Source organism: Hyaena hyaena, unplaced genomic scaffold (genome assembly GCF_003009895.1).
Source record: "Hyaena hyaena isolate Hyena2069 unplaced genomic scaffold, ASM300989v1 scaffold_76, whole genome shotgun sequence".
Lineage (NCBI taxonomy): Eukaryota > Metazoa > Chordata > Mammalia > Carnivora > Hyaenidae > Hyaena > Hyaena hyaena.
Genome location: NW_024080709.1, coordinates 1,762,949 through 1,771,640, shown reverse-complemented (window position 1 = coordinate 1,771,640; position 8,692 = coordinate 1,762,949).

Sequence of the window (8,692 nt, the reverse complement as noted above, 5' to 3'; positions counted from 1 at the left end):
CTGACAGCTCAGAGTCTGGAGCCTGCTTTAGATTCTGGGTCTTTCTCTCCCTCTCCCTCTCCCCACTTGTGCTCTGATAGCCTCTCTCTCTCAAAAAGAAAGAAACATTAAAAAATTTTTTTAAAGGAAATGATCAAAAGTAGACATGAACAGACATTTCACTGAAGATGAACAGATGGCAATATGTAAGTGGAAAGATGTGGCCATTGTGGAAATGAAAAACAGAGCTACAACGAAGTATAACTGTTCACCTATTGGAAAGGCTCACATGAAAAATACTGACATACTAAATGTCAGTGGGGATGTAGAGCACCCAACCTCTCCTCCTGCTGGGGGAAATGTACATTCCCAAGCAGTGTGACAGTCAGTCCAGAAAAGAGTTTGTCAATTTCTTGTCGTTAAACAGTCATTCACCATATGACCCAGCAGTTGCACAGCCGGACATTTAAAAACCTATGTCCATGCAAAACCCCGTACGTGATTGTTCATAGCAGCTTTGCTTATAAAAGCCCTGAGCTGGAACCAGCCTAATGTCCTTCAATGGGCAAATGGATAAACCAACTACTTTTCAGCCACAAAGAGGAATGAAGTATTGATAGATCCAACACCTTGGATGGATCTCAAGGGCGTTATGCTGAATGAAAACAACAACAGCAACCCAGTCTCAAAAGGTTACATGCTATATGCTTCCATAGTAGAAGTATCTTGAAATGACAACATGATAGACATAGAGAACAGATTGGTAGTTACCAGGGGCTTGGGGAGGTGTGGAGGTAACTATAAAGAGGTAATATGAGGGAGTGTCTTTGTGGTGACAGAACAATTCTGTATCCCAATTGTGATAGCTGTTACACAAATCCATACCTGTGTTGAAATTTTAGAGTACTGTACGCTAAAAATAATTAATAATAACAATAATAATAATAAGCGCATGTAAAAAACTGCTGAGCTGTGAATAAGTTCTATAGTTTAATGAATCTGATTGTGTCGTTGTCAGTTTTCAAGTCTTGAAAATGTATGTAGTTATGCAAGATGTTATCACTGGGGAGAGTCCGGCATAGGTCCATGAGGACTCTGTACTAATTTTGCAACTTCTTGTGAGTCTAAAGTTATTTCAGAATAACAAGGTTTAAAAAAAAAAAAACTTTAAAAGGGGGCTGACTTGTGACAGTTGGGGATGGTGACAAAGCAGTATACAGCCATAAAGAAAGATGAAGGATCTTTCTGGAGCCATCCTATCTTATTTGCTATGATTTCCCCAGGACTTAGGGTTGTGCATAACAAACAGCAAGAACTGTTAACAAGCGACCAGGGAATAAGTGAACACGCTTAGTGCAATGTCTGTCCTCATGTGACTCTGTGGGTCTTTGCACTCCTTGCTACCCCTCCCCCAGCCTGTTGTCCGAGGATCGGGGCTGGGCAGGTGTAGGGAGGCTTGGGTTTCCTGGAACCGGGAAATGGATGTCTGTGTGACACTGAGTGACAGAGCCATGGATTCTTGAAAGAGAAGCAAGCAGGTGGGCAGAGGGCAGCAGCGCTGGCCCAGGCCTGGCAGGGAACACCGTCTTGGGGAGGAGGAGCCCCTTGTCCTGACTCAAGCTTGGGCTTTGAGCTACTTTGAACTGCCTGCCCACTAGCTCTATGAATTTTACTCCCTTCCTTGGAGCCTCTTAGGCCTGCGTTTCAATCCCCACTCAAGATGCTACAACTGGCTTCCTAGTTGTAGCATCTTGAGACAAGACACCTCCGTTTTTCCAGCTGTACAATGGGAATGATACCCCCTGCTTGCTAGACTGTTGTGTGGGTATTGAAAATTCTCAGGCCAAGGGCTTAGGGTGAGGCAGGCTGATTGTACTCAGGGAACCTGACGCCTTTCACCTCCTCTTTGTAAGGGCATCGGCACCGATGGGGGCAGGGTTGGGCGCAGCATTCCGGGTGGGTTTGTTTTACCCATTGATCTACTTCACTGAATTCTCCTTTGTATCCAGCTGAAGGTAAGTTAGAGTAGGCACCCAGGGCGATCTCAAGGGGATGTGGAAGCCTTTAAAGGGAAGCCAGGGAGGCAGGGGTGTGGCAAAGCCTTTGATGAGGGTGGCAAGACAGTATGTCCCTGGGGTTCGAATCCCCGGTCTGCCCTTTTCAACCCTGGCGCACCATATTTAAGGTCCTAGAATCTCAGTTTTCCCGTTCCAGAGTGGGGACCAAGACTCCTGATTCACAGGGCTGTGGGAGTATGAGATATTTTAAAAGGAAAAAAAAAAATCCCCCGTGGAAAGCCTTTGGCACCCTGCCCCACTCCTGGTGGGTGAACGGTGAATGGCCGCGGGGCGGCCTGGCTGCAGGGTGACTGTGCGCATGCGCAGGTGGGGAATGGTATTACGGGATTTGCAGGCTTTAGAGGCTGCTTGAACTGCCTGCTCTCCTATCTGCCCCCGCGGCTGTCGTGAGGAATCAGCGTCCCACCATCAGAGCGCAGCCGAGGCAGCTGCCCCCGCGTGCTGTCCCCCGGGCACAGCGGGTCTCACGGGCAGCCTCCTCTGGGGACCACGCGGAGAGTGGCTATCTGGGTTACCTGCCACCTCACCTGACTCAATCCCTGGAAACTGGGCCCCAGCGTTCTGGGCCAGATAACACCCTCCACGTCCTCAGATGCCCTGAGCTTCTCGAGTAGGTGCCTGGGCATGGAGAGGGGAAGGCAGGGGTGAAAGCCCGTCTGGGAGCGGCCAGCCAGCGGCCTCACCGGGCACAGTATGGGGGGGTACGCGGTGCCCTGGAGGGCGGGCTCCTCCTATGACTTCCCGGGCCCGCTGCCAACTTCCCCTCCGGCCCAGGGGGTGTCACAGAAGCGACGGTCTCAGGAGTCAGTCCAAAGCCTTTGTTTTCTGATGAGGAAACTGAGGTCCGTGGAGGGTTGGCAACCTCCCTGCACAGGCAGGAACCAAAAGTCTCCCCGGACCTGGTCTCCTGGCTCCCAGCCAGCGCTCACCCCCTCTCCGCTCTCAACCCGTTGCTACAGAGTAAGATGGAATGGGGTTCAGTCCCTGGTTCCCTTACTGATTTGCTGCGGGAGGTAAAGCTACAGAGGTGGCTGCCCTACACCTCCATTTTATCATCTGCAAAATGGCATCATAATATGAGCCTTCTAGAACTGCTTTGAAGATAAAATAAGGCCTGCAAGGTGCCTGGCTGGAACACAGCAGACGATGAGCGTGTGGGGGTATTGTTTTAAGTTGACACCAACTGCTATCTGTGTGCCAGACACCGTGTAGACGGTCTACACACATTAACTCCCTTTCTCTTCCCAGCAGGCAGGTGCTCGTTGAGCCTCACTCTGTAGGAGGGGAGGGGGAGGCACCGACTCCTTGGGTAGCCCCTCCTCCCCCAGGTGGTGGCAGAGCCAGTCAAATCAGGCAGTCTGGGTCCCAGGTCTGCACTTTTAGGAACCACACCCTAGTGCTGGCAGGAGACCCTGTGAGCATGTCACTGGGGATTAGAGCTGATTATCTAAGGTCATGTCGTGCTATGCAACTTGGCTTCCCAGGAAAATGGTAAGAGTTACAGAGTGGGCATCGTGGGGGCAAGACCAGGAAACTTCCCAAGAGTGGTTCTCAAGCAGGGGCTTTGAAAAGAGGAGTGGAGGCCTAGGTCTATATCTGTCCTGATGGCAGAGGCCCAGGGCATGCAGTGGGGGAGGGGCCCCGAGGGGAAATGCACGGGACAGATTCACACTAAGAATCTTCCTGCTCCTAAGGCCAGTAGCCTCCGGCTGAGAAACCTGAACATTAATAAACATCCAGGGCCACCTGGGTGGCTCAGTTGGTTGAGCATCCGACTTCAGCTCAGGTCACGATCAGAGTTCATGGGTTCAAGCCCCGTGTTGGGCTTTGTGCTGACAACTCGGAGCCCAGAGCCTGCTTCAGATTCTATGTCTCCCTCTCTCTCTGCCCCTCCTTCTCCCTGTCTCTCTCAAAAATAAATAAAACATTTTAAAAATAAAAAAAATAGAAGAAGAAACATTCAGGGGCACTTGAGTGGCTCAGTCGGTTAAGCATCCAACTCTTGGTTTCATCTCAGGTCACTATCTCACGGTTCGTGGGTTCAAGACCCAAATTGGGCTCTGTGCTGACAGCGCTAACTAAACCTGCTTGGGATTCTCTCTCCCTCCCTTTCCATCCTCCCCTCACTTGTGCTCTCTCTCTTGCTCTCTCTCAAAATAAATAAACTTAAAAAAATTATATTAAAAAATTCTTTAAAAGACATATCCAGAGAACAGGGGACTGTCTGGTGAGGACAGAGCCAAGGGAAGCCTGTGATGGGAACAGACGTCGGGGGAGGGGTATCCAGGGCACCTGCAAGTGAGGAAGGCTCATGTAGCCCTGGGCCTGTCTTCAATCATCTAGAGGCGGGGGGAAGAAAAGAAAAAAATTCTGAGATTAAATGAGGTCAGTGTTTCCCAAACTTTGATGCAGGGAACATTTATTGTTTTAATGTATACGTTTTAACACGTACTAGAGAAATAACTGGCATATCAGAGCCAAACTGAAATGAGTATCATTATTTAGTTGAATGTAAAGGAAGTAGTTAAGTTTGTTTTCTGGATAGAAAATGGTAAGTGAGGGCCAGACGTAGGTGGGCAAAAATAAGGGGTGGGTTGTAAGTGATCAAGTTAAGATGCAGTCTTGCTTGATTAGAGGGTCCTGAATCCAGTAAGAATGTGTCCTTATAGAAAAAAACAAAACTAAACCCACTGGGCCCAGAGACAGCCACCTACGGAGGGAAGATGATGATGGAACACAACCTTCTTCCCAGCCTCACAAGTAACGGACCCTGCTGACATTTTGATCTTGGACTTGTAGCCTCCGGAGCAGAGAGACAATGTATTTCCACTGCTTAAGTCACCCCAGGGGCTGGTACTTTGGGACAGCAGCCCTAGGAAAGGCAGAGCCTGAGTGCCAGAACACCGCAGTTTCTCTGCTGGGTCAACCTAGCCTTTGGGTCCCAGAGGGGTATGTTGCCCTACCTGGCCTTGACTCTTTGGAGATTTCACTTCCAGGATGGCTGCACTCCAGATGCGTTCCCCCAAACCTAAGAGGAGTTGAAGCCACCAAGCGATGCTCAAGTATACCCTACACTACCGTACCCTGCACTGAACTTGACCTTGTGGAGAGTGCATTAGAATGCCCTCCTCCCTCAGCCCATGTGATCATCCTCGTCCCATAACCCAGGAAACTGAGGTTCAGAGGGGTCAGGTGATGGCAGGGGGACGCAGTACACAGGCATCAGGTCTCTCCCCAAGTATGAATCTTCCGACTGCATCTCTGCTTTTATTCAAACGGGTTTGCTCCCCAGCGCCCTTCCTGTCTTTCTCTCTTAAAGAGTTAGTTGTTTATTCAAAAGGCTGTGTGTGTAGATGATGCAAAACACAGAGCTGCTTTTTGCCTTCTGATGGCCATAGGGAAGTATTAGTAGTACCGCTACTATTATTACTACTACTATTACTAACATACTTAGATCGGGCTTCCAAAAATGTGTGCCGGACGGACACTCTTCTAAGTGTTTATCATCTCTAAATCCTCAGAGACTCAGTGGAGTAGGTATTACCCTCTTGCATGCTTTCCTGACTCTGGGGTGACTTGCCTGGGGCCACACAACACGTCAGGGGCAGAAGTGGGACCTGGGCTATGAGTCTGTGCTCTGTTCATTGTGTCACAGTCTCCCACATACGTTTGACTTGTGGACCTAACTGTATTTGGTCAGCATCCAATTTTTTTTGCTCATATTATGCTGTTGTGAATTTCCCGCGCACGTGCGATCCCTGCATGCCTGTGAATCTATCTTTTACATAAATGCCTCTGAGTAGAGTTGTTGGCTCAAAGGGTGTGTGTTAGTTTCTTTTTGCCCTGAGTCTTTTCTTTTCTTATTGGGGACAGGAGAGACAACCAGGTCTAAATTAATCTCGCCTTCGTCACTAATTCTTAGTCAATGTGACCTGCAAACATGTAGTGGAAAGCTTCTGGGGAGAAGGAGATGGGGTGAGGCCTGGATGCTACACTCACAATCTTGTAGGGGACACAGACTGATCCCTGGGTAACCAGTACCTGGACGGCCTAAATCTGTCATCATCCAGGGTTTCACAGCCCTTGTGTTTTAGAGTCTGGCCTAGGAACACTCCTCTGGCCCATGGAAAGTGTCAATTGAACCCCAGCCATTACCACCATCATGACACTTTGGGCCAGCCCCCACCCCACCTTTAAACACTCTCTAGAGCCGAGTAGCACTGTCCCCTTTTTACGATCCCTACTGAATCCAGAGAAGTTAATGAGCCTATCAATGTGATGTCAGATTATCTCTTTTTTTTTTCTGGAAGTTCTAGAAATCTGGCTTTTTTATGTGAAGTGTCTTGACTTTTTAATGTTAGCAACTAATTAGGCCTAAAAACAAAAAGCAACAAAAACCCACTCCTGTGGTCAAATGAACCCCATCTGCAGACCAGATGTGGGCCGCCAGTTTGCCTTGGAGTGGAGCAGACATGGGTGTGTGTCCCAGCTCTACCATTTACAAGGTCCGTGACCATGTCATCATCGACAGCCTGGGCGTCCTCATCTGGAGGACAACGATAACACCCAGTCTGAGTGATTGAGTTTGAGTGATTGACAATTTTTTTTAATATTTTTATTTATTTCTAGGAGAGAGAGAGAGAGAGAGACAGCGTGAACAGGGGAGGGTCAGAGAGAGAGGGAGTCACAGACTCCGAAACAGGCTCCAGGCTCCGAGCTGGCAGTCAGCACAGAGCCCGACGCGGGGCTCGAACCCACGAACCGCGAGATCATGACCTAAGCGAAAGTCGGACGCTTAACCGACTAAGCCACCCAGGCGCCCCAGATTGACAATTTTTCAAGCAAGCAAGTACCTGGCTTGTTACTGGCACTTAGCACGAGGTAGATCACTGTTATTGTTATGGCGATTTCATTAAATGAAGTCTGGGCTATGGTAGGCAGAGATGTCTGAGGGACGCTGATTCTGTTTGGAGCTTGGCAAGATTTAGTTGTTGAGGAAACACTCAGATAGATTTGACCTGTGGCGATTGGAATTTCACACATGGAGACAGATTTTCATCTGAAGGGCTGTCTTCCACCAAGAGTTTCTCTTTACATAGAGGAAAGATTTTTTTTTTTTTTTCACTCTATATACTTTTGTGAGTTCTGAAATTTCATGAGCTTCTGGTCTTCACTTCCATGTTGGATGTTCTGAAGCCTTTGTTGTCTTTGCTTCCTAGAAGGTAGCATAATTCCCTGAATGGCTGCTCTTCTAATAGGAGGTGAACCTGGAAAGAGGAAATCAAACCCAGTCTGGGTCTTAAAAATTGTGTGTCGGGGAACCTGGGTAGCTCAGTCAGTTAAGCGTCCGACTTCGGCTCAGATCACGATCTCACAGTTCGTGGGTTCAAACCCCGCGTCAGGCTCTGCACTGACAACTCAGAGCCTGGAGCCTGCTTTGGATTCTGTGTTTCCCTTTCTCTGCCTCTCCTCTGCTTGTGTTCTCTCTCTCTCAAAAATAAATAGATAAAAATATTTTTAAAATACTTTTTAAAATTTTCAATGCATGAGGCAGAGAAGGTGATGGGGCCGTGAGCAGAGGCCACTCACTCACCATCTTGACCAAGGAACAAGGAACTCAAATGATGTCTGTAAGCATTTTCTGAGAATTCTTCTCCACAGAAGGGTCTTGGTCTCACTTATTGAAAGAACCACTGGACTCCAATGAGGAGAGAGGGGCTTTCACTGCTGTTCTGCTCTGTAGTCTCTCTGTGACCTTGGCCAAGTCACTTCTGCCCTTTGGACCTAAGGCCATAATGTGTAAAGCAAGTGTATTAGACTATGTGCTAGTTTGCTGGGAGAATTAAAACCACCAATGGGTGGTTTAAACAACATAAATTTATTCTCTCACAATTGTGGAGGCTCAAAGGGCAAGATCAAGTTGTCAGCATGGCTGGGTTCTGGTGAGAGCTCGCCTTCTAAATGGTCAACTTCTCCCTGTGCCTTCACATGGCTGTCCCTCTGTGTGTCTGTGTCCTCACCTTCTTATAAGGAAACCAGTCATATTGAATTAGGGTTCACCCTAATGACCTCATTTCAGTAATGACCCCTTTAAAGGCCCTGTCTCCAAATACAGTCCCATTCTGAGGAACTGAGGATTAGGACCTCAACATATGAATCTGAAGAGCGGGGGACACCGTTCAGCCCACAACAGACCAGTTCGGTGTTTCTCACAGAATGGGTTCTTGCTTCTAGTGGAATTGACTTTACATCAAATGCAGAAAGAAGCCTTGAAGAACCATCAGTCATTATGATCCCTTGAAGAACAAAAGGTTTGCTTTAGTACTAATGTGACTTTAATACCTTTCTGACACTTGCTGAGCAAATGAAGAGTAGACCTCAGGCACAGAGCGTTAAGGAGGCAAGTTAACTGCATTAGTTACCTATTGTTGCATGACAAATTACCCTCAAATCTAGTGGCATAAAACCATTCATATTTATTATATCACAGTTTTCATGGGTCAGGAATTCCGAAGCAACTTATTTGGTGGTTCTGGTTTACGGTTTCTCAGGAGGTACAATCAGTCCCCTAAAGACTTGACTGGGAGTAGGTAGGTATACCAAAGGCAGATCAAGTCGGTGCTGGCTGTCAGAGG